Source organism: Heterodontus francisci, chromosome 5, assembly GCF_036365525.1.
Source record: "Heterodontus francisci isolate sHetFra1 chromosome 5, sHetFra1.hap1, whole genome shotgun sequence".
Lineage (NCBI taxonomy): Eukaryota > Metazoa > Chordata > Chondrichthyes > Heterodontiformes > Heterodontidae > Heterodontus > Heterodontus francisci.
Window position 1 is genome coordinate 62,084,521 of NC_090375.1, and position 25,458 is coordinate 62,109,978.

The 25,458-nt window shown below is 51.7% G+C and overlaps 18 non-coding genes across 18 annotated transcripts; 9 read left to right on the forward strand and 9 right to left on the reverse strand.

The window, feature by feature from the left end:
- The first annotated feature begins 761 nt into the window (after nucleotides 1-761).
- trnay-gua (transfer RNA tyrosine (anticodon GUA)) lies at nucleotides 762-854 on the forward strand. Its single transcript has 2 exons — nucleotides 762-798; nucleotides 819-854. It is a non-coding gene; the product is annotated as a tRNA-Tyr (tRNA).
- A 1,273-nt stretch (nucleotides 855-2,127) lies between these two features.
- Nucleotides 2,128-2,200, reverse strand: trnar-acg (transfer RNA arginine (anticodon ACG)). Its single transcript has one exon. It is a non-coding gene; the product is annotated as a tRNA-Arg (tRNA).
- A 1,412-nt stretch (nucleotides 2,201-3,612) lies between these two features.
- Nucleotides 3,613-3,705, forward strand: trnay-gua (transfer RNA tyrosine (anticodon GUA)). The gene is made up of 2 exons: nucleotides 3,613-3,649; nucleotides 3,670-3,705. It is a non-coding gene; the product is annotated as a tRNA-Tyr (tRNA).
- A 1,273-nt stretch (nucleotides 3,706-4,978) lies between these two features.
- Nucleotides 4,979-5,051, reverse strand: trnar-acg (transfer RNA arginine (anticodon ACG)). The gene has a single exon. It is a non-coding gene; the product is annotated as a tRNA-Arg (tRNA).
- Nucleotides 5,052-6,463: 1,412 nt separating this feature from the next.
- Nucleotides 6,464-6,556, forward strand: trnay-gua (transfer RNA tyrosine (anticodon GUA)). Its single transcript has 2 exons — nucleotides 6,464-6,500; nucleotides 6,521-6,556. It is a non-coding gene; the product is annotated as a tRNA-Tyr (tRNA).
- A 1,273-nt stretch (nucleotides 6,557-7,829) lies between these two features.
- On the reverse strand, nucleotides 7,830-7,902 carry trnar-acg (transfer RNA arginine (anticodon ACG)). Its single transcript has one exon. It is a non-coding gene; the product is annotated as a tRNA-Arg (tRNA).
- Nucleotides 7,903-9,314: 1,412 nt separating this feature from the next.
- On the forward strand, nucleotides 9,315-9,407 carry trnay-gua (transfer RNA tyrosine (anticodon GUA)). Its single transcript has 2 exons — nucleotides 9,315-9,351; nucleotides 9,372-9,407. It is a non-coding gene; the product is annotated as a tRNA-Tyr (tRNA).
- Nucleotides 9,408-10,680: 1,273 nt separating this feature from the next.
- trnar-acg (transfer RNA arginine (anticodon ACG)) lies at nucleotides 10,681-10,753 on the reverse strand. The gene has a single exon. It is a non-coding gene; the product is annotated as a tRNA-Arg (tRNA).
- Nucleotides 10,754-12,165: 1,412 nt separating this feature from the next.
- Nucleotides 12,166-12,258, forward strand: trnay-gua (transfer RNA tyrosine (anticodon GUA)). Its single transcript has 2 exons — nucleotides 12,166-12,202; nucleotides 12,223-12,258. It is a non-coding gene; the product is annotated as a tRNA-Tyr (tRNA).
- A 1,273-nt stretch (nucleotides 12,259-13,531) lies between these two features.
- trnar-acg (transfer RNA arginine (anticodon ACG)) lies at nucleotides 13,532-13,604 on the reverse strand. The gene has a single exon. It is a non-coding gene; the product is annotated as a tRNA-Arg (tRNA).
- A 1,412-nt stretch (nucleotides 13,605-15,016) lies between these two features.
- trnay-gua (transfer RNA tyrosine (anticodon GUA)) lies at nucleotides 15,017-15,109 on the forward strand. The gene is made up of 2 exons: nucleotides 15,017-15,053; nucleotides 15,074-15,109. It is a non-coding gene; the product is annotated as a tRNA-Tyr (tRNA).
- A 1,273-nt stretch (nucleotides 15,110-16,382) lies between these two features.
- trnar-acg (transfer RNA arginine (anticodon ACG)) lies at nucleotides 16,383-16,455 on the reverse strand. The gene has a single exon. It is a non-coding gene; the product is annotated as a tRNA-Arg (tRNA).
- Nucleotides 16,456-17,867: 1,412 nt separating this feature from the next.
- On the forward strand, nucleotides 17,868-17,960 carry trnay-gua (transfer RNA tyrosine (anticodon GUA)). The gene is made up of 2 exons: nucleotides 17,868-17,904; nucleotides 17,925-17,960. It is a non-coding gene; the product is annotated as a tRNA-Tyr (tRNA).
- Nucleotides 17,961-19,233: 1,273 nt separating this feature from the next.
- On the reverse strand, nucleotides 19,234-19,306 carry trnar-acg (transfer RNA arginine (anticodon ACG)). Its single transcript has one exon. It is a non-coding gene; the product is annotated as a tRNA-Arg (tRNA).
- A 1,412-nt stretch (nucleotides 19,307-20,718) lies between these two features.
- On the forward strand, nucleotides 20,719-20,811 carry trnay-gua (transfer RNA tyrosine (anticodon GUA)). The gene is made up of 2 exons: nucleotides 20,719-20,755; nucleotides 20,776-20,811. It is a non-coding gene; the product is annotated as a tRNA-Tyr (tRNA).
- Nucleotides 20,812-22,084: 1,273 nt separating this feature from the next.
- Nucleotides 22,085-22,157, reverse strand: trnar-acg (transfer RNA arginine (anticodon ACG)). The gene has a single exon. It is a non-coding gene; the product is annotated as a tRNA-Arg (tRNA).
- Nucleotides 22,158-23,569: 1,412 nt separating this feature from the next.
- On the forward strand, nucleotides 23,570-23,662 carry trnay-gua (transfer RNA tyrosine (anticodon GUA)). The gene is made up of 2 exons: nucleotides 23,570-23,606; nucleotides 23,627-23,662. It is a non-coding gene; the product is annotated as a tRNA-Tyr (tRNA).
- A 1,273-nt stretch (nucleotides 23,663-24,935) lies between these two features.
- trnar-acg (transfer RNA arginine (anticodon ACG)) lies at nucleotides 24,936-25,008 on the reverse strand. Its single transcript has one exon. It is a non-coding gene; the product is annotated as a tRNA-Arg (tRNA).
- Nucleotides 25,009-25,458: the final 450 nt, after the last annotated feature.

Below are 25,458 nucleotides of genomic sequence, written 5' to 3' on the forward strand. Positions count from 1 at the left end.
CGGCTGCTCCTTCACACTGGTGGCGGTTGCTAGTTTCCGCTCACTTCGCTTGCCTTCCGTCAGCTCCAGCTCTTTTCGGCTTCTTTCATCATTTTCCTGGCTTGCGGTCCTGCAGCTGCTCGCCTGCTGGTGCTCAGACATGCTGACTGGAGCAAAGCATTGAATATGTTCTCGCAGGCGGCCAACCGGAAGCAGGATTTCCTTGCAGGCCGCAGGTCAACTAGGAGGGACACCTGCCAAGCTTCAGTGCGTCCCTCGGGACATAGTCCTGGACCTTGGAATGTGCCAATCGGCAACGCTCGGTCGTCGACAGCTCCTCGCACCGGAAGACCAGCAAAATTCGGACAGACCAAAGTGCGGCTTTCACCGCGTTGAAGTTCCTCTCGCAGCAGTTGATGCTTATCGTGGTGTGCGTCACTTGGCATTGCCAAGTCAGGACTTTCAGATAATGAGAGTGCCTACTGCGCTGAGAAGGGACTTGAGAAAGCGACGCCAAAGGTGGCGCGCCCAAGTAAGTCAGCTTGCCTGGTGTCCTGAGTCATAATGCAAAGTTTGCATAAATCTGCCAGCCAGGAAGGAGTGCACGCTATCAGCTTGCGATCCACAGACGGAAGCCTTATCCATTACACTACTCGCACAAGCTGCGGGGAGCAGCTGGCGGCTCACGGTGCCACAGTGCTGCGCCATCAATAGGCGCACAAGGCCCTGAGTGGCCAAAAGTGCATGGCACTAAATCAGCTGCATGTGCCACAACTCCTGCCCCTTCGATAGCTCAGCTGGTAGAGCGGAGGACTGTAGAGGAAAATCAAAACACTGACATCCTTAGGTCGCTGGTTCAATTCCGGCTCGAAGGAACAACGGCCTTTTTCCACTACGTCTGCACAATGCCACAATTTGCTCGAGGCAGCACTCTAAATTTCACAAGTACACAACGCGCTCGGATCTTGCGAACAAGGCGCACCAACCCCCTTTTCCTCTCTCATAACAGCCCGCACACAGTTCTTTCACTTCTGCACTTGCACCTGCTGCTCAGCACACAGCCCTGTACCTCAAAAATACACTTCCGACACAACATTACACAACTCTTCAAATTTCACCTCCGATAAAGTGCAATGCACATCCCTTACTTTCAATACACTACATCAGCTGCCTCACTACACTTGCCGAACTAGCTTATATTTACAATGTACATTTACATTTCATCACCAACATTCTCCGCTGCCACAGCCCCAGGGCTTTTACACAGTTTCCAGCCGCTCGCTATACTATGGCGCCAGACTCTTACAGAGTGGCCTTTCCTCACGCACCCTTTTGCGTCAGCTGCCCCAAGCAGGGAGTTCTTTGAAGTAGTATGCTCAGCACTCACTAGAAAACAAAAGAAATCTTGTGTCAGTCAGACAGGGTTCTAGGCTGCACCCTGACGCTCGGGGTGGCTGCTCGTTTCCGCTCAGCTGGCTTGCCTTGCGCAAGCTCCGGCTCTTTTTGGCTTCGTCCATGGTTATTGTGGCTTGCGGTCCTGCAGCTGCTCGCCTGCTGGTGCTCGCACATGCTGATTGGAGCAAAGCATTGAATGCCTTGAGGCAGCCGGCCAAGCCGAAGCAGGATTTCCCTGCTGCTCACGGACCAAGTTGAGGGTGGTGCTGAGGAGCTCCTGCCAAACAAGCTAGGCTAACAACCCCAACAACACTGGGGAATTAGCTCAAGTGGTAGAGCGCTCGCTTTGCATGCGAGAGGTAGCGGGATCGATGCCTGCATTCTCCACTTCTTTCTTAGCTCCGCTCCGCTCGGCCAGTTCTTGGCACTCAACAGTGGCGCCGGCTCTTCTTCTCCCAATTGGTTGCACCTGCTCAGCCACAAAGTGCTGAAAAGGCTTCATATCCTTTCTTGTGCTGTGGCAAGCAAGGCTTCTTGACTTTTCCACCTTGGAAAGCTGAGTTGAGTGAAGGGGAAAAGAAAAGGCTTTGCAGCATTGCATACTTTGAGTGCGGATTGCATTGAGGAGCTTCGCATTTTGAGAGTGAAAAATGCCTACGCCGCTATGAAGGCACTTGCCCTGCAAGGAATCAGGCAGCACGGCCAGCTCGCAAGCGCAGAAAGTCACAATGCATAGTTTGTACAAAAACAGCACGAGCCAGGTAGGAGTCGAACCTACAATCTTCTGATCCGTAGTCAGACACGTTATCCATTGCGCCACTGGCCCCAAAGGTACATTTGCACTTGCAGCTCACAGTCTGCACAGCTGCGGTGTTTGCAGCTCCACGGGTGGGAATGGTCAGAGTCGCTTGGTGATCAATCAGCAAAGAGAATCACCTTCACTGCTTCCCTTCCATGCTTGAGCTTGAACAGTGGTGAAGTACACGAGCATGCAAAGCAAGGTTATCCTTAGGTTTCTGCCGCAATTCCAGCTCAAAGGTGCAGCTGCCATTTTGGAGTAAGCAGCAATTAGCCGAAGCCAGTGCTCTTAACTTGACAGGTTGCTTTGAAGGAACATGTTGTCGCCAATGCGCAGAATGTCTCCTTTGCTCTCTGAAAACACCCTGCACACAGCTGTTTCACATGTGCAGCTGCTTCTGTGCGCCAGCAGACCGTTGCTTTTTCTTTCCAAAAAGAGACTTTTTTGATAAAATTTGCAAGCATACATTACATAACAGTTGAAATTTGACATGACATCAAGTGCAATACAGATCAGTTTCTCTCATTACACTACAAGAGGTGCCTCACTGTACTTGCCAGCATTTCACGTGCGACATTCTGTGGTGCGTACAAGCAGCTCCGTGGAGCAGTAACTCTTCCAAACACTCAGTACTTCCTTGGAAGAAAAAGAAGCCTCCTGTCAGTCACACAGGCTTCTCGGCTGCTCCTTCACACTGGTGGCGGTTGCTAGTTTCCGCTCACTTCGCTTGCCTTCCGTCAGCTCCAGCTCTTTTCGGCTTCTTTCATCATTTTCCTGGCTTGCGGTCCTGCAGCTGCTCGCCTGCTGGTGCTCAGACATGCTGACTGGAGCAAAGCATTGAATATGTTCTCGCAGGCGGCCAACCGGAAGCAGGATTTCCTTGCAGGCCGCAGGTCAACTAGGAGGGACACCTGCCAAGCTTCAGTGCGTCCCTCGGGACATAGTCCTGGACCTTGGAATGTGCCAATCGGCAACGCTCGGTCGTCGACAGCTCCTCGCACCGGAAGACCAGCAAAATTCGGACAGACCAAAGTGCGGCTTTCACCGCGTTGAAGTTCCTCTCGCAGCAGTTGATGCTTATCGTGGTGTGCGTCACTTGGCATTGCCAAGTCAGGACTTTCAGATAATGAGAGTGCCTACTGCGCTGAGAAGGGACTTGAGAAAGCGACGCCAAAGGTGGCGCGCCCAAGTAAGTCAGCTTGCCTGGTGTCCTGAGTCATAATGCAAAGTTTGCATAAATCTGCCAGCCAGGAAGGAGTGCACGCTATCAGCTTGCGATCCACAGACGGAAGCCTTATCCATTACACTACTCGCACAAGCTGCGGGGAGCAGCTGGCGGCTCACGGTGCCACAGTGCTGCGCCATCAATAGGCGCACAAGGCCCTGAGTGGCCAAAAGTGCATGGCACTAAATCAGCTGCATGTGCCACAACTCCTGCCCCTTCGATAGCTCAGCTGGTAGAGCGGAGGACTGTAGAGGAAAATCAAAACACTGACATCCTTAGGTCGCTGGTTCAATTCCGGCTCGAAGGAACAACGGCCTTTTTCCACTACGTCTGCACAATGCCACAATTTGCTCGAGGCAGCACTCTAAATTTCACAAGTACACAACGCGCTCGGATCTTGCGAACAAGGCGCACCAACCCCCTTTTCCTCTCTCATAACAGCCCGCACACAGTTCTTTCACTTCTGCACTTGCACCTGCTGCTCAGCACACAGCCCTGTACCTCAAAAATACACTTCCGACACAACATTACACAACTCTTCAAATTTCACCTCCGATAAAGTGCAATGCACATCCCTTACTTTCAATACACTACATCAGCTGCCTCACTACACTTGCCGAACTAGCTTATATTTACAATGTACATTTACATTTCATCACCAACATTCTCCGCTGCCACAGCCCCAGGGCTTTTACACAGTTTCCAGCCGCTCGCTATACTATGGCGCCAGACTCTTACAGAGTGGCCTTTCCTCACGCACCCTTTTGCGTCAGCTGCCCCAAGCAGGGAGTTCTTTGAAGTAGTATGCTCAGCACTCACTAGAAAACAAAAGAAATCTTGTGTCAGTCAGACAGGGTTCTAGGCTGCACCCTGACGCTCGGGGTGGCTGCTCGTTTCCGCTCAGCTGGCTTGCCTTGCGCAAGCTCCGGCTCTTTTTGGCTTCGTCCATGGTTATTGTGGCTTGCGGTCCTGCAGCTGCTCGCCTGCTGGTGCTCGCACATGCTGATTGGAGCAAAGCATTGAATGCCTTGAGGCAGCCGGCCAAGCCGAAGCAGGATTTCCCTGCTGCTCACGGACCAAGTTGAGGGTGGTGCTGAGGAGCTCCTGCCAAACAAGCTAGGCTAACAACCCCAACAACACTGGGGAATTAGCTCAAGTGGTAGAGCGCTCGCTTTGCATGCGAGAGGTAGCGGGATCGATGCCTGCATTCTCCACTTCTTTCTTAGCTCCGCTCCGCTCGGCCAGTTCTTGGCACTCAACAGTGGCGCCGGCTCTTCTTCTCCCAATTGGTTGCACCTGCTCAGCCACAAAGTGCTGAAAAGGCTTCATATCCTTTCTTGTGCTGTGGCAAGCAAGGCTTCTTGACTTTTCCACCTTGGAAAGCTGAGTTGAGTGAAGGGGAAAAGAAAAGGCTTTGCAGCATTGCATACTTTGAGTGCGGATTGCATTGAGGAGCTTCGCATTTTGAGAGTGAAAAATGCCTACGCCGCTATGAAGGCACTTGCCCTGCAAGGAATCAGGCAGCACGGCCAGCTCGCAAGCGCAGAAAGTCACAATGCATAGTTTGTACAAAAACAGCACGAGCCAGGTAGGAGTCGAACCTACAATCTTCTGATCCGTAGTCAGACACGTTATCCATTGCGCCACTGGCCCCAAAGGTACATTTGCACTTGCAGCTCACAGTCTGCACAGCTGCGGTGTTTGCAGCTCCACGGGTGGGAATGGTCAGAGTCGCTTGGTGATCAATCAGCAAAGAGAATCACCTTCACTGCTTCCCTTCCATGCTTGAGCTTGAACAGTGGTGAAGTACACGAGCATGCAAAGCAAGGTTATCCTTAGGTTTCTGCCGCAATTCCAGCTCAAAGGTGCAGCTGCCATTTTGGAGTAAGCAGCAATTAGCCGAAGCCAGTGCTCTTAACTTGACAGGTTGCTTTGAAGGAACATGTTGTCGCCAATGCGCAGAATGTCTCCTTTGCTCTCTGAAAACACCCTGCACACAGCTGTTTCACATGTGCAGCTGCTTCTGTGCGCCAGCAGACCGTTGCTTTTTCTTTCCAAAAAGAGACTTTTTTGATAAAATTTGCAAGCATACATTACATAACAGTTGAAATTTGACATGACATCAAGTGCAATACAGATCAGTTTCTCTCATTACACTACAAGAGGTGCCTCACTGTACTTGCCAGCATTTCACGTGCGACATTCTGTGGTGCGTACAAGCAGCTCCGTGGAGCAGTAACTCTTCCAAACACTCAGTACTTCCTTGGAAGAAAAAGAAGCCTCCTGTCAGTCACACAGGCTTCTCGGCTGCTCCTTCACACTGGTGGCGGTTGCTAGTTTCCGCTCACTTCGCTTGCCTTCCGTCAGCTCCAGCTCTTTTCGGCTTCTTTCATCATTTTCCTGGCTTGCGGTCCTGCAGCTGCTCGCCTGCTGGTGCTCAGACATGCTGACTGGAGCAAAGCATTGAATATGTTCTCGCAGGCGGCCAACCGGAAGCAGGATTTCCTTGCAGGCCGCAGGTCAACTAGGAGGGACACCTGCCAAGCTTCAGTGCGTCCCTCGGGACATAGTCCTGGACCTTGGAATGTGCCAATCGGCAACGCTCGGTCGTCGACAGCTCCTCGCACCGGAAGACCAGCAAAATTCGGACAGACCAAAGTGCGGCTTTCACCGCGTTGAAGTTCCTCTCGCAGCAGTTGATGCTTATCGTGGTGTGCGTCACTTGGCATTGCCAAGTCAGGACTTTCAGATAATGAGAGTGCCTACTGCGCTGAGAAGGGACTTGAGAAAGCGACGCCAAAGGTGGCGCGCCCAAGTAAGTCAGCTTGCCTGGTGTCCCGAGTCATAATGCAAAGTTTGCATAAATCTGCCAGCCAGGAAGGAGTGCACGCTATCAGCTTGCGATCCACAGACGGAAGCCTTATCCATTACACTACTCGCACAAGCTGCGGGGAGCAGCTGGCGGCTCACGGTGCCACAGTGCTGCGCCATCAATAGGCGCACAAGGCCCTGAGTGGCCAAAAGTGCATGGCACTAAATCAGCTGCATGTGCCACAACTCCTGCCCCTTCGATAGCTCAGCTGGTAGAGCGGAGGACTGTAGAGGAAAATCAAAACACTGACATCCTTAGGTCGCTGGTTCAATTCCGGCTCGAAGGAACAACGGCCTTTTTCCACTACGTCTGCACAATGCCACAATTTGCTCGAGGCAGCACTCTAAATTTCACAAGTACACAACGCGCTCGGATCTTGCGAACAAGGCGCACCAACCCCCTTTTCCTCTCTCATAACAGCCCGCACACAGTTCTTTCACTTCTGCACTTGCACCTGCTGCTCAGCACACAGCCCTGTACCTCAAAAATACACTTCCGACACAACATTACACAACTCTTCAAATTTCACCTCCGATAAAGTGCAATGCACATCCCTTACTTTCAATACACTACATCAGCTGCCTCACTACACTTGCCGAACTAGCTTATATTTACAATGTACATTTACATTTCATCACCAACATTCTCCGCTGCCACAGCCCCAGGGCTTTTACACAGTTTCCAGCCGCTCGCTATACTATGGCGCCAGACTCTTACAGAGTGGCCTTTCCTCACGCACCCTTTTGCGTCAGCTGCCCCAAGCAGGGAGTTCTTTGAAGTAGTATGCTCAGCACTCACTAGAAAACAAAAGAAATCTTGTGTCAGTCAGACAGGGTTCTAGGCTGCACCCTGACGCTCGGGGTGGCTGCTCGTTTCCGCTCAGCTGGCTTGCCTTGCGCAAGCTCCGGCTCTTTTTGGCTTCGTCCATGGTTATTGTGGCTTGCGGTCCTGCAGCTGCTCGCCTGCTGGTGCTCGCACATGCTGATTGGAGCAAAGCATTGAATGCCTTGAGGCAGCCGGCCAAGCCGAAGCAGGATTTCCCTGCTGCTCACGGACCAAGTTGAGGGTGGTGCTGAGGAGCTCCTGCCAAACAAGCTAGGCTAACAACCCCAACAACACTGGGGAATTAGCTCAAGTGGTAGAGCGCTCGCTTTGCATGCGAGAGGTAGCGGGATCGATGCCTGCATTCTCCACTTCTTTCTTAGCTCCGCTCCGCTCGGCCAGTTCTTGGCACTCAACAGTGGCGCCGGCTCTTCTTCTCCCAATTGGTTGCACCTGCTCAGCCACAAAGTGCTGAAAAGGCTTCATATCCTTTCTTGTGCTGTGGCAAGCAAGGCTTCTTGACTTTTCCACCTTGGAAAGCTGAGTTGAGTGAAGGGGAAAAGAAAAGGCTTTGCAGCATTGCATACTTTGAGTGCGGATTGCATTGAGGAGCTTCGCATTTTGAGAGTGAAAAATGCCTACGCCGCTATGAAGGCACTTGCCCTGCAAGGAATCAGGCAGCACGGCCAGCTCGCAAGCGCAGAAAGTCACAATGCATAGTTTGTACAAAAACAGCACAAGCCAGGTAGGAGTCGAACCTACAATCTTCTGATCCGTAGTCAGACACGTTATCCATTGCGCCACTGGCCCCAAAGGTACATTTGCACTTGCAGCTCACAGTCTGCACAGCTGCGGTGTTTGCAGCTCCACGGGTGGGAATGGTCAGAGTCGCTTGGTGATCAATCAGCAAAGAGAATCACCTTCACTGCTTCCCTTCCATGCTTGAGCTTGAACAGTGGTGAAGTACACGAGCATGCAAAGCAAGGTTATCCTTAGGTTTCTGCCGCAATTCCAGCTCAAAGGTGCAGCTGCCATTTTGGAGTAAGCAGCAATTAGCCGAAGCCAGTGCTCTTAACTTGACAGGTTGCTTTGAAGGAACATGTTGTCGCCAATGCGCAGAATGTCTCCTTTGCTCTCTGAAAACACCCTGCACACAGCTGTTTCACATGTGCAGCTGCTTCTGTGCGCCAGCAGACCGTTGCTTTTTCTTTCCAAAAAGAGACTTTTTTGATAACATTTGCAAGCATACATTACATAACAGTTGAAATTTGACATGACATCAAGTGCAATACAGATCAGTTTCTCTCATTACACTACAAGAGGTGCCTCACTGTACTTGCCAGCATTTCACGTGCGACATTCTGTGGTGCGTACAAGCAGCTCCGTGGAGCAGTAACTCTTCCAAACACTCAGTACTTCCTTGGAAGAAAAAGAAGCCTCCTGTCAGTCACACAGGCTTCTCGGCTGCTCCTTCACACTGGTGGCGGTTGCTAGTTTCCGCTCACTTCGCTTGCCTTCCGTCAGCTCCAGCTCTTTTCGGCTTCTTTCATCATTTTCCTGGCTTGCGGTCCTGCAGCTGCTCGCCTGCTGGTGCTCAGACATGCTGACTGGAGCAAAGCATTGAATATGTTCTCGCAGGCGGCCAACCGGAAGCAGGATTTCCTTGCAGGCCGCAGGTCAACTAGGAGGGACACCTGCCAAGCTTCAGTGCGTCCCTCGGGACATAGTCCTGGACCTTGGAATGTGCCAATCGGCAACGCTCGGTCGTCGACAGCTCCTCGCACCGGAAGACCAGCAAAATTCGGACAGACCAAAGTGCGGCTTTCACCGCGTTGAAGTTCCTCTCGCAGCAGTTGATGCTTATCGTGGTGTGCGTCACTTGGCATTGCCAAGTCAGGACTTTCAGATAATGAGAGTGCCTACTGCGCTGAGAAGGGACTTGAGAAAGCGACGCCAAAGGTGGCGCGCCCAAGTAAGTCAGCTTGCCTGGTGTCCCGAGTCATAATGCAAAGTTTGCATAAATCTGCCAGCCAGGAAGGAGTGCACGCTATCAGCTTGCGATCCACAGACGGAAGCCTTATCCATTACACTACTCGCACAAGCTGCGGGGAGCAGCTGGCGGCTCACGGTGCCACAGTGCTGCGCCATCAATAGGCGCACAAGGCCCTGAGTGGCCAAAAGTGCATGGCACTAAATCAGCTGCATGTGCCACAACTCCTGCCCCTTCGATAGCTCAGCTGGTAGAGCGGAGGACTGTAGAGGAAAATCAAAACACTGACATCCTTAGGTCGCTGGTTCAATTCCGGCTCGAAGGAACAACGGCCTTTTTCCACTACGTCTGCACAATGCCACAATTTGCTCGAGGCAGCACTCTAAATTTCACAAGTACACAACGCGCTCGGATCTTGCGAACAAGGCGCACCAACCCCCTTTTCCTCTCTCATAACAGCCCGCACACAGTTCTTTCACTTCTGCACTTGCACCTGCTGCTCAGCACACAGCCCTGTACCTCAAAAATACACTTCCGACACAACATTACACAACTCTTCAAATTTCACCTCCGATAAAGTGCAATGCACATCCCTTACTTTCAATACACTACATCAGCTGCCTCACTACACTTGCCGAACTAGCTTATATTTACAATGTACATTTACATTTCATCACCAACATTCTCCGCTGCCACAGCCCCAGGGCTTTTACACAGTTTCCAGCCGCTCGCTATACTATGGCGCCAGACTCTTACAGAGTGGCCTTTCCTCACGCACCCTTTTGCGTCAGCTGCCCCAAGCAGGGAGTTCTTTGAAGTAGTATGCTCAGCACTCACTAGAAAACAAAAGAAATCTTGTGTCAGTCAGACAGGGTTCTAGGCTGCACCCTGACGCTCGGGGTGGCTGCTCGTTTCCGCTCAGCTGGCTTGCCTTGCGCAAGCTCCGGCTCTTTTTGGCTTCGTCCATGGTTATTGTGGCTTGCGGTCCTGCAGCTGCTCGCCTGCTGGTGCTCGCACATGCTGATTGGAGCAAAGCATTGAATGCCTTGAGGCAGCCGGCCAAGCCGAAGCAGGATTTCCCTGCTGCTCACGGACCAAGTTGAGGGTGGTGCTGAGGAGCTCCTGCCAAACAAGCTAGGCTAACAACCCCAACAACACTGGGGAATTAGCTCAAGTGGTAGAGCGCTCGCTTTGCATGCGAGAGGTAGCGGGATCGATGCCTGCATTCTCCACTTCTTTCTTAGCTCCGCTCCGCTCGGCCAGTTCTTGGCACTCAACAGTGGCGCCGGCTCTTCTTCTCCCAATTGGTTGCACCTGCTCAGCCACAAAGTGCTGAAAAGGCTTCATATCCTTTCTTGTGCTGTGGCAAGCAAGGCTTCTTGACTTTTCCACCTTGGAAAGCTGAGTTGAGTGAAGGGGAAAAGAAAAGGCTTTGCAGCATTGCATACTTTGAGTGCGGATTGCATTGAGGAGCTTCGCATTTTGAGAGTGAAAAATGCCTACGCCGCTATGAAGGCACTTGCCCTGCAAGGAATCAGGCAGCACGGCCAGCTCGCAAGCGCAGAAAGTCACAATGCATAGTTTGTACAAAAACAGCACGAGCCAGGTAGGAGTCGAACCTACAATCTTCTGATCCGTAGTCAGACACGTTATCCATTGCGCCACTGGCCCCAAAGGTACATTTGCACTTGCAGCTCACAGTCTGCACAGCTGCGGTGTTTGCAGCTCCACGGGTGGGAATGGTCAGAGTCGCTTGGTGATCAATCAGCAAAGAGAATCACCTTCACTGCTTCCCTTCCATGCTTGAGCTTGAACAGTGGTGAAGTACACGAGCATGCAAAGCAAGGTTATCCTTAGGTTTCTGCCGCAATTCCAGCTCAAAGGTGCAGCTGCCATTTTGGAGTAAGCAGCAATTAGCCGAAGCCAGTGCTCTTAACTTGACAGGTTGCTTTGAAGGAACATGTTGTCGCCAATGCGCAGAATGTCTCCTTTGCTCTCTGAAAACACCCTGCACACAGCTGTTTCACATGTGCAGCTGCTTCTGTGCGCCAGCAGACCGTTGCTTTTTCTTTCCAAAAAGAGACTTTTTTGATAAAATTTGCAAGCATACATTACATAACAGTTGAAATTTGACATGACATCAAGTGCAATACAGATCAGTTTCTCTCATTACACTACAAGAGGTGCCTCACTGTACTTGCCAGCATTTCACGTGCGACATTCTGTGGTGCGTACAAGCAGCTCCGTGGAGCAGTAACTCTTCCAAACACTCAGTACTTCCTTGGAAGAAAAAGAAGCCTCCTGTCAGTCACACAGGCTTCTCGGCTGCTCCTTCACACTGGTGGCGGTTGCTAGTTTCCGCTCACTTCGCTTGCCTTCCGTCAGCTCCAGCTCTTTTCGGCTTCTTTCATCATTTTCCTGGCTTGCGGTCCTGCAGCTGCTCGCCTGCTGGTGCTCAGACATGCTGACTGGAGCAAAGCATTGAATATGTTCTCGCAGGCGGCCAACCGGAAGCAGGATTTCCTTGCAGGCCGCAGGTCAACTAGGAGGGACACCTGCCAAGCTTCAGTGCGTCCCTCGGGACATAGTCCTGGACCTTGGAATGTGCCAATCGGCAACGCTCGGTCGTCGACAGCTCCTCGCACCGGAAGACCAGCAAAATTCGGACAGACCAAAGTGCGGCTTTCACCGCGTTGAAGTTCCTCTCGCAGCAGTTGATGCTTATCGTGGTGTGCGTCACTTGGCATTGCCAAGTCAGGACTTTCAGATAATGAGAGTGCCTACTGCGCTGAGAAGGGACTTGAGAAAGCGACGCCAAAGGTGGCGCGCCCAAGTAAGTCAGCTTGCCTGGTGTCCTGAGTCATAATGCAAAGTTTGCATAAATCTGCCAGCCAGGAAGGAGTGCACGCTATCAGCTTGCGATCCACAGACGGAAGCCTTATCCATTACACTACTCGCACAAGCTGCGGGGAGCAGCTGGCGGCTCACGGTGCCACAGTGCTGCGCCATCAATAGGCGCACAAGGCCCTGAGTGGCCAAAAGTGCATGGCACTAAATCAGCTGCATGTGCCACAACTCCTGCCCCTTCGATAGCTCAGCTGGTAGAGCGGAGGACTGTAGAGGAAAATCAAAACACTGACATCCTTAGGTCGCTGGTTCAATTCCGGCTCGAAGGAACAACGGCCTTTTTCCACTACGTCTGCACAATGCCACAATTTGCTCGAGGCAGCACTCTAAATTTCACAAGTACACAACGCGCTCGGATCTTGCGAACAAGGCGCACCAACCCCCTTTTCCTCTCTCATAACAGCCCGCACACAGTTCTTTCACTTCTGCACTTGCACCTGCTGCTCAGCACACAGCCCTGTACCTCAAAAATACACTTCCGACACAACATTACACAACTCTTCAAATTTCACCTCCGATAAAGTGCAATGCACATCCCTTACTTTCAATACACTACATCAGCTGCCTCACTACACTTGCCGAACTAGCTTATATTTACAATGTACATTTACATTTCATCACCAACATTCTCCGCTGCCACAGCCCCAGGGCTTTTACACAGTTTCCAGCCGCTCGCTATACTATGGCGCCAGACTCTTACAGAGTGGCCTTTCCTCACGCACCCTTTTGCGTCAGCTGCCCCAAGCAGGGAGTTCTTTGAAGTAGTATGCTCAGCACTCACTAGAAAACAAAAGAAATCTTGTGTCAGTCAGACAGGGTTCTAGGCTGCACCCTGACGCTCGGGGTGGCTGCTCGTTTCCGCTCAGCTGGCTTGCCTTGCGCAAGCTCCGGCTCTTTTTGGCTTCGTCCATGGTTATTGTGGCTTGCGGTCCTGCAGCTGCTCGCCTGCTGGTGCTCGCACATGCTGATTGGAGCAAAGCATTGAATGCCTTGAGGCAGCCGGCCAAGCCGAAGCAGGATTTCCCTGCTGCTCACGGACCAAGTTGAGGGTGGTGCTGAGGAGCTCCTGCCAAACAAGCTAGGCTAACAACCCCAACAACACTGGGGAATTAGCTCAAGTGGTAGAGCGCTCGCTTTGCATGCGAGAGGTAGCGGGATCGATGCCTGCATTCTCCACTTCTTTCTTAGCTCCGCTCCGCTCGGCCAGTTCTTGGCACTCAACAGTGGCGCCGGCTCTTCTTCTCCCAATTGGTTGCACCTGCTCAGCCACAAAGTGCTGAAAAGGCTTCATATCCTTTCTTGTGCTGTGGCAAGCAAGGCTTCTTGACTTTTCCACCTTGGAAAGCTGAGTTGAGTGAAGGGGAAAAGAAAAGGCTTTGCAGCATTGCATACTTTGAGTGCGGATTGCATTGAGGAGCTTCGCATTTTGAGAGTGAAAAATGCCTACGCCGCTATGAAGGCACTTGCCCTGCAAGGAATCAGGCAGCACGGCCAGCTCGCAAGCGCAGAAAGTCACAATGCATAGTTTGTACAAAAACAGCACGAGCCAGGTAGGAGTCGAACCTACAATCTTCTGATCCGTAGTCAGACACGTTATCCATTGCGCCACTGGCCCCAAAGGTACATTTGCACTTGCAGCTCACAGTCTGCACAGCTGCGGTGTTTGCAGCTCCACGGGTGGGAATGGTCAGAGTCGCTTGGTGATCAATCAGCAAAGAGAATCACCTTCACTGCTTCCCTTCCATGCTTGAGCTTGAACAGTGGTGAAGTACACGAGCATGCAAAGCAAGGTTATCCTTAGGTTTCTGCCGCAATTCCAGCTCAAAGGTGCAGCTGCCATTTTGGAGTAAGCAGCAATTAGCCGAAGCCAGTGCTCTTAACTTGACAGGTTGCTTTGAAGGAACATGTTGTCGCCAATGCGCAGAATGTCTCCTTTGCTCTCTGAAAACACCCTGCACACAGCTGTTTCACATGTGCAGCTGCTTCTGTGCGCCAGCAGACCGTTGCTTTTTCTTTCCAAAAAGAGACTTTTTTGATAAAATTTGCAAGCATACATTACATAACAGTTGAAATTTGACATGACATCAAGTGCAATACAGATCAGTTTCTCTCATTACACTACAAGAGGTGCCTCACTGTACTTGCCAGCATTTCACGTGCGACATTCTGTGGTGCGTACAAGCAGCTCCGTGGAGCAGTAACTCTTCCAAACACTCAGTACTTCCTTGGAAGAAAAAGAAGCCTCCTGTCAGTCACACAGGCTTCTCGGCTGCTCCTTCACACTGGTGGCGGTTGCTAGTTTCCGCTCACTTCGCTTGCCTTCCGTCAGCTCCAGCTCTTTTCGGCTTCTTTCATCATTTTCCTGGCTTGCGGTCCTGCAGCTGCTCGCCTGCTGGTGCTCAGACATGCTGACTGGAGCAAAGCATTGAATATGTTCTCGCAGGCGGCCAACCGGAAGCAGGATTTCCTTGCAGGCCGCAGGTCAACTAGGAGGGACACCTGCCAAGCTTCAGTGCGTCCCTCGGGACATAGTCCTGGACCTTGGAATGTGCCAATCGGCAACGCTCGGTCGTCGACAGCTCCTCGCACCGGAAGACCAGCAAAATTCGGACAGACCAAAGTGCGGCTTTCACCGCGTTGAAGTTCCTCTCGCAGCAGTTGATGCTTATCGTGGTGTGCGTCACTTGGCATTGCCAAGTCAGGACTTTCAGATAATGAGAGTGCCTACTGCGCTGAGAAGGGACTTGAGAAAGCGACGCCAAAGGTGGCGCGCCCAAGTAAGTCAGCTTGCCTGGTGTCCTGAGTCATAATGCAAAGTTTGCATAAATCTGCCAGCCAGGAAGGAGTGCACGCTATCAGCTTGCGATCCACAGACGGAAGCCTTATCCATTACACTACTCGCACAAGCTGCGGGGAGCAGCTGGCGGCTCACGGTGCCACAGTGCTGCGCCATCAATAGGCGCACAAGGCCCTGAGTGGCCAAAAGTGCATGGCACTAAATCAGCTGCATGTGCCACAACTCCTGCCCCTTCGATAGCTCAGCTGGTAGAGCGGAGGACTGTAGAGGAAAATCAAAACACTGACATCCTTAGGTCGCTGGTTCAATTCCGGCTCGAAGGAACAACGGCCTTTTTCCACTACGTCTGCACAATGCCACAATTTGCTCGAGGCAGCACTCTAAATTTCACAAGTACACAACGCGCTCGGATCTTGCGAACAAGGCGCACCAACCCCCTTTTCCTCTCTCATAACAGCCCGCACACAGTTCTTTCACTTCTGCACTTGCACCTGCTGCTCAGCACACAGCCCTGTACCTCAAAAATACACTTCCGACACAACATTACACAACTCTTCAAATTTCACCTCCGATAAAGTGCAATGCACATCCCTTACTTTCAATACACTACATCAGCTGCCTCACTACACTTGCCGAACTAGCTTATATTTACAATGTACATTTACATTTCATCACCAACATTCTCCGCTGCCACAGCCCCAGGGCTTTTACACAGTTTCCAGCCGCTCGCTATACTATGGCGCCAGACTCTTACAGAGTGGCCTTTCCTCACGCACCCTTTTGCGTCAGCTGCCCCAAGCAGGGAGTTCTTTGAAGTAGTATGCTCAGCACTCACTAGAAAACAAAAGAAATCTTGTGTCAGTCAGACAGGGTTCTAGGCTGCACCCTGACGCTCGGGGTGGCTGCTCGTTTCCGCTCAGCTGGCTTGCCTTGCGCAAGCTCCGGCTCTTTTTGGCTTCGTCCATGGTTATTGTGGCTTGCGGTCCTGCAGCTGCTCGCCTGCTGGTGCTCGCACATGCTGATTGGAGCAAAGCATTGAATGCCTTGAGGCAGCCGGCCAAGCCGAAGCAGGATTTCCCTGCTGCTCACGGACCAAGTTGAGGGTGGTGCTGAGGAGCTCCTGCCAAACAAGCTAGGCTAACAACCCCAACAACACTGGGGAATTAGCTCAAGTGGTAGAGCGCTCGCTTTGCATGCGAGAGGTAGCGGGATCGATGCCTGCATTCTCCACTTCTTTCTTAGCTCCGCTCCGCTCGGCCAGTTCTTGGCACTCAACAGTGGCGCCGGCTCTTCTTCTCCCAATTGGTTGCACCTGCTCAGCCACAAAGTGCTGAAAAGGCTTCATATCCTTTCTTGTGCTGTGGCAAGCAAGGCTTCTTGACTTTTCCACCTTGGAAAGCTGAGTTGAGTGAAGGGGAAAAGAAAAGGCTTTGCAGCATTGCATACTTTGAGTGCGGATTGCATTGAGGAGCTTCGCATTTTGAGAGTGAAAAATGCCTACGCCGCTATGAAGGCACTTGCCCTGCAAGGAATCAGGCAGCACGGCCAGCTCGCAAGCGCAGAAAGTCACAATGCATAGTTTGTACAAAAACAGCACGAGCCAGGTAGGAGTCGAACCTACAATCTTCTGATCCGTAGTCAGACACGTTATCCATTGCGCCACTGGCCCCAAAGGTACATTTGCACTTGCAGCTCACAGTCTGCACAGCTGCGGTGTTTGCAGCTCCACGGGTGGGAATGGTCAGAGTCGCTTGGTGATCAATCAGCAAAGAGAATCACCTTCACTGCTTCCCTTCCATGCTTGAGCTTGAACAGTGGTGAAGTACACGAGCATGCAAAGCAAGGTTATCCTTAGGTTTCTGCCGCAATTCCAGCTCAAAGGTGCAGCTGCCATTTTGGAGTAAGCAGCAATTAGCCGAAGCCAGTGCTCTTAACTTGACAGGTTGCTTTGAAGGAACATGTTGTCGCCAATGCGCAGAATGTCTCCTTTGCTCTCTGAAAACACCCTGCACACAGCTGTTTCACATGTGCAGCTGCTTCTGTGCGCCAGCAGACCGTTGCTTTTTCTTTCCAAAAAGAGACTTTTTTGATAACATTTGCAAGCATACATTACATAACAGTTGAAATTTGACATGACATCAAGTGCAATACAGATCAGTTTCTCTCATTACACTACAAGAGGTGCCTCACTGTACTTGCCAGCATTTCACGTGCGACATTCTGTGGTGCGTACAAGCAGCTCCGTGGAGCAGTAACTCTTCCAAACACTCAGTACTTCCTTGGAAGAAAAAGAAGCCTCCTGTCAGTCACACAGGCTTCTCGGCTGCTCCTTCACACTGGTGGCGGTTGCTAGTTTCCGCTCACTTCGCTTGCCTTCCGTCAGCTCCAGCTCTTTTCGGCTTCTTTCATCATTTTCCTGGCTTGCGGTCCTGCAGCTGCTCGCCTGCTGGTGCTCAGACATGCTGACTGGAGCAAAGCATTGAATATGTTCTCGCAGGCGGCCAACCGGAAGCAGGATTTCCTTGCAGGCCGCAGGTCAACTAGGAGGGACACCTGCCAAGCTTCAGTGCGTCCCTCGGGACATAGTCCTGGACCTTGGAATGTGCCAATCGGCAACGCTCGGTCGTCGACAGCTCCTCGCACCGGAAGACCAGCAAAATTCGGACAGACCAAAGTGCGGCTTTCACCGCGTTGAAGTTCCTCTCGCAGCAGTTGATGCTTATCGTGGTGTGCGTCACTTGGCATTGCCAAGTCAGGACTTTCAGATAATGAGAGTGCCTACTGCGCTGAGAAGGGACTTGAGAAAGCGACGCCAAAGGTGGCGCGCCCAAGTAAGTCAGCTTGCCTGGTGTCCCGAGTCATAATGCAAAGTTTGCATAAATCTGCCAGCCAGGAAGGAGTGCACGCTATCAGCTTGCGATCCACAGACGGAAGCCTTATCCATTACACTACTCGCACAAGCTGCGGGGAGCAGCTGGCGGCTCACGGTGCCACAGTGCTGCGCCATCAATAGGCGCACAAGGCCCTGAGTGGCCAAAAGTGCATGGCACTAAATCAGCTGCATGTGCCACAACTCCTGCCCCTTCGATAGCTCAGCTGGTAGAGCGGAGGACTGTAGAGGAAAATCAAAACACTGACATCCTTAGGTCGCTGGTTCAATTCCGGCTCGAAGGAACAACGGCCTTTTTCCACTACGTCTGCACAATGCCACAATTTGCTCGAGGCAGCACTCTAAATTTCACAAGTACACAACGCGCTCGGATCTTGCGAACAAGGCGCACCAACCCCCTTTTCCTCTCTCATAACAGCCCGCACACAGTTCTTTCACTTCTGCACTTGCACCTGCTGCTCAGCACACAGCCCTGTACCTCAAAAATACACTTCCGACACAACATTACACAACTCTTCAAATTTCACCTCCGATAAAGTGCAATGCACATCCCTTACTTTCAATACACTACATCAGCTGCCTCACTACACTTGCCGAACTAGCTTATATTTACAATGTACATTTACATTTCATCACCAACATTCTCCGCTGCCACAGCCCCAGGGCTTTTACACAGTTTCCAGCCGCTCGCTATACTATGGCGCCAGACTCTTACAGAGTGGCCTTTCCTCACGCACCCTTTTGCGTCAGCTGCCCCAAGCAGGGAGTTCTTTGAAGTAGTATGCTCAGCACTCACTAGAAAACAAAAGAAATCTTGTGTCAGTCAGACAGGGTTCTAGGCTGCACCCTGACGCTCGGGGTGGCTGCTCGTTTCCGCTCAGCTGGCTTGCCTTGCGCAAGCTCCGGCTCTTTTTGGCTTCGTCCATGGTTATTGTGGCTTGCGGTCCTGCAGCTGCTCGCCTGCTGGTGCTCGCACATGCTGATTGGAGCAAAGCATTGAATGCCTTGAGGCAGCCGGCCAAGCCGAAGCAGGATTTCCCTGCTGCTCACGGACCAAGTTGAGGGTGGTGCTGAGGAGCTCCTGCCAAACAAGCTAGGCTAACAACCCCAACAACACTGGGGAATTAGCTCAAGTGGTAGAGCGCTCGCTTTGCATGCGAGAGGTAGCGGGATCGATGCCTGCATTCTCCACTTCTTTCTTAGCTCCGCTCCGCTCGGCCAGTTCTTGGCACTCAACAGTGGCGCCGGCTCTTCTTCTCCCAATTGGTTGCACCTGCTCAGCCACAAAGTGCTGAAAAGGCTTCATATCCTTTCTTGTGCTGTGGCAAGCAAGGCTTCTTGACTTTTCCACCTTGGAAAGCTGAGTTGAGTGAAGGGGAAAAGAAAAGGCTTTGCAGCATTGCATACTTTGAGTGCGGATTGCATTGAGGAGCTTCGCATTTTGAGAGTGAAAAATGCCTACGCCGCTATGAAGGCACTTGCCCTGCAAGGAATCAGGCAGCACGGCCAGCTCGCAAGCGCAGAAAGTCACAATGCATAGTTTGTACAAAAACAGCACGAGCCAGGTAGGAGTCGAACCTACAATCTTCTGATCCGTAGTCAGACACGTTATCCATTGCGCCACTGGCCCCAAAGGTACATTTGCACTTGCAGCTCACAGTCTGCACAGCTGCGGTGTTTGCAGCTCCACGGGTGGGAATGGTCAGAGTCGCTTGGTGATCAATCAGCAAAGAGAATCACCTTCACTGCTTCCCTTCCATGCTTGAGCTTGAACAGTGGTGAAGTACACGAGCATGCAAAGCAAGGTTATCCTTAGGTTTCTGCCGCAATTCCAGCTCAAAGGTGCAGCTGCCATTTTGGAGTAAGCAGCAATTAGCCGAAGCCAGTGCTCTTAACTTGACAGGTTGCTTTGAAGGAACATGTTGTCGCCAATGCGCAGAATGTCTCCTTTGCTCTCTGAAAACACCCTGCACACAGCTGTTTCACATGTGCAGCTGCTTCTGTGCGCCAGCAGACCGTTGCTTTTTCTTTCCAAAAAGAGACTTTTTTGATAACATTTGCAAGCATACATTACATAACAGTTGAAATTTGACATGACATCAAGTGCAATACAGATCAGTTTCTCTCATTACACTACAAGAGGTGCCTCACTGTACTTGCCAGCATTTCACGTGCGACATTCTGTGGTGCGTACAAGCAGCTCCGTGGAGCAGTAACTCTTCCAAACACTCAGTACTTCCTTGGAAGAAAAAGAAGCCTCCTGTCAGTCACACGGGCTTCTCGGCTGCTCCTTCACACTGGTGGCGGTTGCTAGTTTCCGCTCACTTCGCTTGCCTTCCGTCAGCTCCAGCTCTTTTCGGCTTCTTTCATCATTTTCCTGGCTTGCGGTCCTGCAGCTGCTCGCCTGCTGGTGCTCAGACATGCTGACTGGAGCAAAGCATTGAATATGTTCTCGCAGGCGGCCAACCGGAAGCAGGATTTCCTTGCAGGCCGCAGGTCAACTAGGAGGGACACCTGCCAAGCTTCAGTGCGTCCCTCGGGACATAGTCCTGGACCTTGGAATGTGCCAATCGGCAACGCTCGGTCGTCGACAGCTCCTCGCACCGGAAGACCAGCAAAATTCGGACAGACCAAAGTGCGGCTTTCACCGCGTTGAAGTTCCTCTCGCAGCAGTTGATGCTTATCGTGGTGTGCGTCACTTGGCATTGCCAAGTCAGGACTTTCAGATAATGAGAGTGCCTACTGCGCTGAGAAGGGACTTGAGAAAGCGACGCCAAAGGTGGCGCGCCCAAGTAAGTCAGCTTGCCTGGTGTCCCGAGTCATAATGCAAAGTTTGCATAAATCTGCCAGCCAGGAAGGAGTGCACGCTATCAGCTTGCGATCCACAGACGGAAGCCTTATCCATTACACTACTCGCACAAGCTGCGGGGAGCAGCTGGCGGCTCACGGTGCCACAGTGCTGCGCCATCAATAGGCGCACAAGGCCCTGAGTGGCCAAAAGTGCATGGCACTAAATCAGCTGCATGTGCCACAACTCCTGCCCCTTCGATAGCTCAGCTGGTAGAGCGGAGGACTGTAGAGGAAAATCAAAACACTGACATCCTTAGGTCGCTGGTTCAATTCCGGCTCGAAGGAACAACGGCCTTTTTCCACTACGTCTGCACAATGCCACAATTTGCTCGAGGCAGCACTCTAAATTTCACAAGTACACAACGCGCTCGGATCTTGCGAACAAGGCGCACCAACCCCCTTTTCCTCTCTCATAACAGCCCGCACACAGTTCTTTCACTTCTGCACTTGCACCTGCTGCTCAGCACACAGCCCTGTACCTCAAAAATACACTTCCGACACAACATTACACAACTCTTCAAATTTCACCTCCGATAAAGTGCAATGCACATCCCTTACTTTCAATACACTACATCAGCTGCCTCACTACACTTGCCGAACTAGCTTATATTTACAATGTACATTTACATTTCATCACCAACATTCTCCGCTGCCACAGCCCCAGGGCTTTTACACAGTTTCCAGCCGCTCGCTATACTATGGCGCCAGACTCTTACAGAGTGGCCTTTCCTCACGCACCCTTTTGCGTCAGCTGCCCCAAGCAGGGAGTTCTTTGAAGTAGTATGCTCAGCACTCACTAGAAAACAAAAGAAATCTTGTGTCAGTCAGACAGGGTTCTAGGCTGCACCCTGACGCTCGGGGTGGCTGCTCGTTTCCGCTCAGCTGGCTTGCCTTGCGCAAGCTCCGGCTCTTTTTGGCTTCGTCCATGGTTATTGTGGCTTGCGGTCCTGCAGCTGCTCGCCTGCTGGTGCTCGCACATGCTGATTGGAGCAAAGCATTGAATGCCTTGAGGCAGCCGGCCAAGCCGAAGCAGGATTTCCCTGCTGCTCACGGACCAAGTTGAGGGTGGTGCTGAGGAGCTCCTGCCAAACAAGCTAGGCTAACAACCCCAACAACACTGGGGAATTAGCTCAAGTGGTAGAGCGCTCGCTTTGCATGCGAGAGGTAGCGGGATCGATGCCTGCATTCTCCACTTCTTTCTTAGCTCCGCTCCGCTCGGCCAGTTCTTGGCACTCAACAGTGGCGCCGGCTCTTCTTCTCCCAATTGGTTGCACCTGCTCAGCCACAAAGTGCTGAAAAGGCTTCATATCCTTTCTTGTGCTGTGGCAAGCAAGGCTTCTTGACTTTTCCACCTTGGAAAGCTGAGTTGAGTGAAGGGGAAAAGAAAAGGCTTTGCAGCATTGCATACTTTGAGTGCGGATTGCATTGAGGAGCTTCGCATTTTGAGAGTGAAAAATGCCTACGCCGCTATGAAGGCACTTGCCCTGCAAGGAATCAGGCAGCACGGCCAGCTCGCAAGCGCAGAAAGTCACAATGCATAGTTTGTACAAAAACAGCACGAGCCAGGTAGGAGTCGAACCTACAATCTTCTGATCCGTAGTCAGACACGTTATCCATTGCGCCACTGGCCCCAAAGGTACATTTGCACTTGCAGCTCACAGTCTGCACAGCTGCGGTGTTTGCAGCTCCACGGGTGGGAATGGTCAGAGTCGCTTGGTGATCAATCAGCAAAGAGAATCACCTTCACTGCTTCCCTTCCATGCTTGAGCTTGAACAGTGGTGAAGTACACGAGCATGCAAAGCAAGGTTATCCTTAGGTTTCTGCCGCAATTCCAGCTCAAAGGTGCAGCTGCCATTTTGGAGTAAGCAGCAATTAGCCGAAGCCAGTGCTCTTAACTTGACAGGTTGCTTTGAAGGAACATGTTGTCGCCAATGCGCAGAATGTCTCCTTTGCTCTCTGAAAACACCCTGCACACAGCTGTTTCACATGTGCAGCTGCTTCTGTGCGCCAGCAGACCGTTGCTTTTTCTTTCCAAAAAGAGACTTTTTTGATAACATTTGCAAGCATACATTACATAACAGTTGAAATTTGACATGACATCAAGTGCAATACAGATCAGTTTCTCTCATTACACTACAAGAGGTGCCTCACTGTACTTGCCAGCATTTCACGTGCGACATTCTGTGGTGCGTACAAGCAGCTCCGTGGAGCAGTAACTCTTCCAAACACTCAGTACTTCCTTGGAAGAAAAAGAAGCCTCCTGTCAGTCACACGGGCTTCTCGGCTGCTCCTTCACACTGGTGGCGGTTGCTAGTTTCCGCTCACTTCGCTTGCCTTCCGTCAGCTCCAGCTCTTTTCGGCTTCTTTCATAATTTTTCTGGCTTGCGGTCCTGCAGCTGCTCGCCTGCTGGTGCTCAGACATGCTGACTGGAGCAAAGCATTGAATATGTTCTCGCAGGCGGCCAACCGGAAGCAGGATTTCCTTGCAGGCCGCAGGTCAACTAGGAGGGACACCTGCCAAGCTTCAGTGCGTCCCTCGGGACATAGTCCTGGACCTTGGAATGTGCCAATCGGCAACGCTCGGTCGTCGACAGCTCCTCGCACCGGAAGACCAGCAAAATTCGGACAGACCAAAGTGCGGCTTTCACCGCGTTGAAGTTCCTCTCGCAGCAGTTGATGCTTATCGTGGTGTGCGTCACTTGGCATTGCCAAGTCAGGACTTTCAGATAATGAGAGTGCCTACTGCGCTGAGAAGGGACTTGAGAAAGCGACGCCAAAGGTGGCGCGCCCAAGTAAGTCAGCTTGCCTGGTGTCCCGAGTCATAATGCAAAGTTTGCATAAATCTGCCAGCCAGGAAGGAGTGCACGCTATCAGCTTGCGATCCACAGACGGAAGCCTTATCCATTACACTACTCGCACAAGCTGCGGGGAGCAGCTGGCGGCTCACGGTGCCACAGTGCTGCGCCATCAATAGGCGCACAAGGCCCTGAGTGGCCAAAAGTGCATGGCACTAAATCAGCTGCATGTGCCACAACTCCTGCCCCTTCGATAGCTCAGCTGGTAGAGCGGAGGACTGTAGAGGAAAATCAAAACACTGACATCCTTAGGTCGCTGGTTCAATTCCGGCTCGAAGGAACAACGGCCTTTTTCCACTACGTCTGCACAATGCCACAATTTGCTCGAGGCAGCACTCTAAATTTCACAAGTACACAACGCGCTCGGATCTTGCGAACAAGGCGCACCAACCCCCTTTTCCTCTCTCATAACAGCCCGCACACAGTTCTTTCACTTCTGCACTTGCACCTGCTGCTCAGCACACAGCCCTGTACCTCAAAAATACACTTCCGACACAACATTACACAACTCTTCAAATTTCACCTCCGATAAAGTGCAATGCACATCCCTTACTTTCAATACACTACATCAGCTGCCTCACTACACTTGCCGAACTAGCTTATATTTACAATGTACATTTACATTTCATCACCAACATTCTCCGCTGCCACAGCCCCAGGGCTTTTACACAGTTTCCAGCCGCTCGCTATACTATGGCGCCAGACTCTTACAGAGTGGCCTTTCCTCACGCACCCTTTTGCGTCAGCTGCCCCAAGCAGGGAGTTCTTTGAAGTAGTATGCTCAGCACTCACTAGAAAACAAAAGAAATCTTGTGTCAGTCAGACAGGGTTCTAGGCTGCACCCTGACGCTCGGGGTGGCTGCTCGTTTCCGCTCAGCTGGCTTGCCTTGCGCAAGCTCCGGCTCTTTTTGGCTTCGTCCATGGTTATTGTGGCTTGCGGTCCTGCAGCTGCTCGCCTGCTGGTGCTCGCACATGCTGATTGGAGCAAAGCATTGAATGCCTTGAGGCAGCCGGCCAAGCCGAAGCAGGATTTCCCTGCTGCTCACGGACCAAGTTGAGGGTGGTGCTGAGGAGCTCCTGCCAAACAAGCTAGGCTAACAACCCCAACAACACTGGGGAATTAGCTCAAGTGGTAGAGCGCTCGCTTTGCATGCGAGAGGTAGCGGGATCGATGCCTGCATTCTCCACTTCTTTCTTAGCTCCGCTCCGCTCGGCCAGTTCTTGGCACTCAACAGTGGCGCCGGCTCTTCTTCTCCCAATTGGTTGCACCTGCTCAGCCACAAAGTGCTGAAAAGGCTTCATATCCTTTCTTGTGCTGTGGCAAGCAAGGCTTCTTGACTTTTCCACCTTGGAAAGCTGAGTTGAGTGAAGGGGAAAAGAAAAGGCTTTGCAGCATTGCATACTTTGAGTGCGGATTGCATTGAGGAGCTTCGCATTTTGAGAGTGAAAAATGCCTACGCCGCTATGAAGGCACTTGCCCTGCAAGGAATCAGGCAGCACGGCCAGCTCGCAAGCGCAGAAAGTCACAATGCATAGTTTGTACAAAAACAGCACGAGCCAGGTAGGAGTCGAACCTACAATCTTCTGATCCGTAGTCAGACACGTTATCCATTGCGCCACTGGCCCCAAAGGTACATTTGCACTTGCAGCTCACAGTCTGCACAGCTGCGGTGTTTGCAGCTCCACGGGTGGGAATGGTCAGAGTCGCTTGGTGATCAATCAGCAAAGAGAATCACCTTCACTGCTTCCCTTCCATGCTTGAGCTTGAACAGTGGTGAAGTACACGAGCATGCAAAGCAAGGTTATCCTTAGGTTTCTGCCGCAATTCCAGCTCAAAGGTGCAGCTGCCATTTTGGAGTAAGCAGCAATTAGCCGAAGCCAGTGCTCTTAACTTGACAGGTTGCTTTGAAGGAACATGTTGTCGCCAATGCGCAGAATGTCTCCTTTGCTCTCTGAAAACACCCTGCACACAGCTGTTTCACATGTGCAGCTGCTTCTGTGCGCCAGCAGACCGTTGCTTTTTCTTTCCAAAAAGAGACTTTTTTGATAACATTTGCAAGCATACATTACATAACA